The sequence below is a fragment of the Agrilus planipennis genome, unplaced genomic scaffold (assembly GCF_000699045.2).
Source record: "Agrilus planipennis isolate EAB-ADULT unplaced genomic scaffold, Apla_2.0 scaffold41, whole genome shotgun sequence".
In the NCBI taxonomy this organism is placed as follows: Eukaryota; Metazoa; Arthropoda; class Insecta; order Coleoptera; family Buprestidae; genus Agrilus; species Agrilus planipennis.
The window spans coordinates 915910-921757 of NW_020442445.1; the positions used below are offsets into that span (position 1 = coordinate 915910).

A 5848-nucleotide genomic window follows, 5' to 3' on the forward strand; every position below is an offset into this window, starting at 1 on the left:
GACTTCCTAGGTATCTAAAATCAGCCACTTCTTCTAATTTTTCGTCTCCTATCTTTATATTCGCTCTTTCCCTACTTTTTCTTCCCTTGCATACCAGTATTTTAGTTTTACTTTTATTCATTTTTATACAGTACTGATCGGTCAGGACCCGCTTCCATTTTATTTAAAGCTAAAATAGAAAATAATTTTTGAAAAAGGATTCTTCTGGGATTTCGATTGCCTACAAAACCAAATATGCATTAAATCCTAAGAATTTCTGAAATAGTCAGTTGTTGTAATAAAGGTCAGTATTTATAACAGGTTAAGCTAAAGTTAGTTTCAGCTCGGATTTTAATAATGGTGACTTCAAACAAAAGATTGAACAAGTAAAGTTACGATGGAAAGTTCTTAAGTCCACAGATTTAAGTTTCCATTTGGTGCCTTTTAACTCGCAACGAACTTAAGAACATCAGAATATGCTCACTCTGGTAATTTAGGTGGATAATGCGCTGCACACGTTATACACTGCCGTAAATTTCTTCTAAAGAGCACCTTAAGCAAGAAGACGAGCTTTAATTAAACACTCGTCCCTACTTATCCAGTCACTTTATTCTCGCCCTTTCAACGAGTAAGATAGTTTCTTGAACGTGGTGACATTCCCTCTGAGACCAGATGTGATGGCATTCTCTAGGTAAATAACGGCTTTCTCTAATAGATTTGTTACATTATGCTTAAGCAAAATCGTTAATCTGGCGAATAAATTATGATTTCACTTTTAATTAGAATTCGTGATTACAACATCACCAGCTACACATTTTCATTACTACAAAGGAGAAGTTGTTATGTTAAGGATAATTGCCTACTGTACGAATTTCACTCTCTCTCAGGATTAGGTAATGAATCCGAATTTTCAAGGAACTTGATGAAAAGCAATTGATACGGAAACAACAATGAATGAATTTATGCTATTTTCAATTCACTTCAATGCAGTGATTAAAAGATAATGAAACTTCCCTAGACAATAATTTTCAGTCTCCCTCCAGTCTCTCAGAGTCTTTCAGCGCCTCTGAGAGCGTCTCCCACAGTCTTTCACAGTCTCTCAGTTATTGCGTAGGTGTTTTTATGGGTCTCTCACAGTCTCTGTATTGAACGATAAAATTGTTAATTCAGAGATTCGAGTGGCTCGTTCAGAGATTCGAGTCTCTTGTTCAGAAATGGATACGAAATGAGGATCTCTCTATGAGCGACTCGAGTCTCTCGGAATGAGCCGCTCGTTCAGAGACTGGATACGAAATGAGGATCTCTCTATGAGCGACTCGAGTCTCTCGTTCAAAAACGCTAAACACTTGTTTTGACAGTCTCTCTCAGCGACACCAGAGAGACTCGATGAGAAACGGAGACTCGAGTCTAGCTTTCAGAGACTCTGAGAGACTGAACATTTTTATCTAGGGTTCTACAAAACAATATTTCAATACAGAAATTTATTTAGATATGACAAATATAAAAATCTTATGTGGTTTTATTATTGACATCGAAAAGACAATTTTTTGAATTTACAGTTTTTTTTACAAAAACTGCTTTCTTTGAACACTATTAATTGGCATCAGGCAGACTACCAACTGTTCAGATAACCAGAGTTCGAAATGGCGATTCACGTCTAGCAATTTGACATTTTGGCAGAATATTAACCAAAAACGTTAAACTTTTAATTGTAAAAATTTTTCATTAAAATTCTTATTCCATAATCTCGACAATTTACACCGTTCAGTAATTGCTTTTGGTTTAAAAATATAATTTAAACAGTAAGTAATTTAGGTAAAATGTACGGTGAAATAAAACGATGTTTATACACATATTAAGAAAGATATCTTGCAGCTGGCAGTAGCATTAAATCAAGAAAATTAAAGAAACCAGTAAACATCTGGGACTCGATTTATTAGCGAAACAATCGTGGGACGTCGCGTACTTTAAATCTAATAAGAGTCTTTTCTAAATTTTAATCGGATTTCCAACTAATAACAGTATCAACGCCGTACTTAACTAAATTCGGTACGCAAAACTTTATGTAAACTTCCAGACTTCAAGAAGCATTAAAAATGTTCACATTTTTAGGGTTGCAGAAGAAAAATGGGATTAAAGTTGGCATTGTTAACAAGTTAGTTTTGAAGGAAAACTTCAGTAACGTTTGTTTCAAGTGGAAAAACTCTGTAAGGAAAGTCAAAAACAAAAAAAAATTAGTGGCACGAAAAAAAGTTTTATTTCACGTATTCATTAAACAACAAAGTAGATAGGAAAGTAGGTAGGTAGGTAATATATCGTATCGTAATAATCATCATAAGGTCATCAGTCCTAAGACTGATTGGACACGCACCTCCACTCTTTCTTATCCTGAGTGAATCTTCGCATATCCCTAAAACTAGAACAAACCACATCCTTAACTATTTGAGAACACTAATCTAATCTAGACCTACCTCTACCCTTCCTAACTCCCATTTCTCTGACTAGACCTTCATGTCTGAGAAGGTGTCCTACTAACCTAGTTCGCCTATTACTTATTGACTTCCATAGAGTCCTCTGTTTTCCTATTCTTTCTAATACCCCTTCATTTCTAACCTTCTCTATCTACGGTATCTTCATCATTAGTCTATAACACCACATTTTGAACGCTTCTTTTCTTTTCCGCAGCGCCCACCGTCCATGTTTCGCACCCGTATAGCGCCGCGCTCCAAACATACACCTTTAACAACCTTTTTCGGATTTCTAAATTAACCGTTAGCGAGCATAGAAGTGAGTTCATTTTATTGAAGCCGACTCGACTCTGCGCTATCCTCTGCTTTATATCGCTACCTACTACTCCTTCCGTCCTGACTTATCTGACTTCCTAGGTACCTAAAATCTGCCACTTCTTCTAATTTTTCGTCTCCTACCTTTATATTCGCTCTTTACCTACTTTTGAAGTTATAAGAAAGAAAATTTAAGAAATTACTTTTTTAAATTACTACATTGCATGAAATATTCCCTTCCTTATATATCACTAGTAAAAACCATCTAAATGAAAGCTTTAGAAGATATATTTGGGATGGAACGCAAATTTGAATAAAAGCTCTACCTGTATTTAGATTAACAGTAATTTAATTTGTTATTGTAAACTAATTGAATTGTTTCCATGTCGTAATGTTTATTTTAGGCTGTACTATTGTACTAAGACGTAAACAGATTGATTGATACAAATCACTACGATATACCTTCCCGCTACGACCTGGTACCTAATGTGAAATACGGATAAATGAAACCAACAACTATTAATCATTGTGTCTCAGCGGATAATTTCATAATACATCTCCTTTTGAAGGATAGACTAATTGCTACCGTTAATTTGTCCCAAAATTACTTATTCGCCAAATTAACAGATACATCTCTGCAAATCCACAGAGTAGATACGTTTATTTTGTATTTACAATGTATTTGAAATTAAACATGTATGACTGCAGCCGTGGTTAGTGCAAACAAAAGAAAAATCTTTTCTAATGGCTCCAAGAGCGAGGAAGGAGCAGGATGTACTCTGATAATAGAAGAAAAACAAATTACTAAAGATTATTTACAGATTCACTATATTCACAGGCGAAGCCTATCCCTGGACAAAAATTTTCAATCTCTCTCCAGTCTCTCAGAGTCTCTCAGTTATTGCCTAGGGGTTTTTAGAGATCTCTCACAGTCTCTGTATGAGAGACTCGAACGATAAAATTGTTAATTCAGAGATTCGAGTCTCTCGTTTAGAGACTGAATACGAAACGAGGATCTCTCTATGAGCGACTCGAGTCTCTCGTTCAGAGATTCGAGTCTCTCGTTCAGAGACTGGATACGAAATGAGGATCTCTCTATGAGCGACTCGAGTCTCTCGTTCAGAGACACTAAATAGTTTTTTTTGACAGTCTCTCGACAGTCTCTTTCAGCGACAACAGAGAGACTCGATGAGAGACGGAGACTGGAGTCTCGCTTTCAGAAACTCTGAGAGACTGAACATTTTTATCTCGGGATACCATTCTGAAAGCCATAGAATTAATAAACTGACAAAATATAGAACCTTTTCTAAATCTGACCGACTCACATGTCAATCAAAAATGATAAGAAGCTTATCAATACCAGTATTTGGTACCTAAGAACTCACAGATAATCGTTCACTTCTTTTTTTCTTTCATTTCATCCGTTTTGTCTTCTTGTCCCAAACCCCATCCGTTTTCACTCCCACAGTTCCTAAAAAGAAACCGAAAAGGTCTTCCACTTTATCCTCCGAATTTTTCACTATAATATGTCAGAGGAAGTGCCAATCCACCTGTCTTAGCAGCATATCGGAACGAAACATGCAAAAGCTCCCGTTTGACAAAGCGCTTACAAATAATATTAATAAGTTCAACCTTCTATACTGTAAGTTTCTAGTTTTCGACGTCCTTGTAATCAACAACCCTTTATAGCCCATCCTAATAATGACAATAGATAGATAAGTAGCATCAACGTGTGACGTTTCAGGATTAAAATTTCCTATTTTTTTAATACATACCTACATGAAGATACACAAATGTAAATTCCAGAATTCACAATCAAAACATACCTGCTTGTAAACTCTGTCTTTATTAAAATACTTGCCTCCTAAACCAACTGTGAAATATTTAGACAACTAAATATCTGATGAAGGCATGTTTCAGGAAATTTCAACAAGAATGTTGCCGGCAATCCTATGGCAAGTTTAATTTTGACAATGGGGTCAGAAAATATCCGCGCAAATTAATTAGGGTTACCTGCAAATTACTTTCCAGTTAATTTATTTAATAACCACTAAAACGTTGCTAATTGGAATTAATTAGAAGACCGAAAGGTTAACTTGAAGTAGCCTAATTGCAACTTTGTTTTAAATAATGGCCTAACACTTTTCGCATAAGTTTAGATTTGCATTGCCGTTTTGGTGTTTTCTGAAATTTAACGGAATATACTTCACAGTTGCTAATAAGTTTGTCGAAAACGTTTTCAACAGCTTCGTATTCATTATGAATTATTATTAGTACTTAAAAGTAGAGTACCTATAATTTCCAAAATAACTATACAAGTTCGAAACGTACTTGCCAATTTAATGATACTTATGTGACAGAACAGGTGAAGGATACTAAATTTATTTTCAAGGATGTAGATGTATGACACTCATGAAACTTAGTGTGGCGGAAAAATGTATATTTTTTGTAAATATTTAATACCAATTCATAAGCTTTCTTTAAAATTCTTTTAAATTTATTTTTGTATCACTTCAAATATTATTTCCATGCTTTTCGACTTCTTATCTTAAGCATACCTTTGTTTCCTTTCAATCTAAACGTTATTGTTCTGTGCATGCATTCTCATACTAATATTTTGTTTTACCTTTAATTCTACGTATTTCTATAAATTTCTATAAACCAGTGTCTTCGTCCGCACTCCTACTTTTCTCCTTCTAGAATATTCTATCAAATTTACTATAAATACCTACTATCCTATAAATACTCCGTAAAGTTCCTATCTATACACACAGACAGACACACGCACAGACACACACGCACAGACACACACACACACAGACACACACACACACAGACATACACAAACACACACATAGACACATAGACACACAGACACACAAAGACACACACACACACACACACACACACACATACACAGACACACACATACACAGACACAAACACACACAGACATACACAAACACACACATAGACACACAGACACACAAAGACACACACACACACACACATACACACGCATACACACGCACACACACGCACACACACACACACACACACACACACACACACACACACACACACAC

The 5848-nt window shown here is 35.4% G+C and overlaps 1 protein-coding gene and 1 long non-coding RNA gene across 3 annotated transcripts in view; one reads left to right on the forward strand and one right to left on the reverse strand.

Moving 5' to 3' along the window:
• Positions 1-5848, reverse strand: part of LOC108733578 (cAMP-specific 3',5'-cyclic phosphodiesterase) — a 565440-nt gene that overhangs the window by 418373 nt on the left and 141219 nt on the right. The gene's annotated exons all lie outside the window — the stretch shown is intronic.
• LOC108733584 lies at positions 1880-2278 on the forward strand. Its single transcript, XR_001937247.1, has 2 exons — positions 1880-2028; positions 2092-2278. It is a non-coding gene; the product is annotated as an uncharacterized LOC108733584 (long non-coding RNA).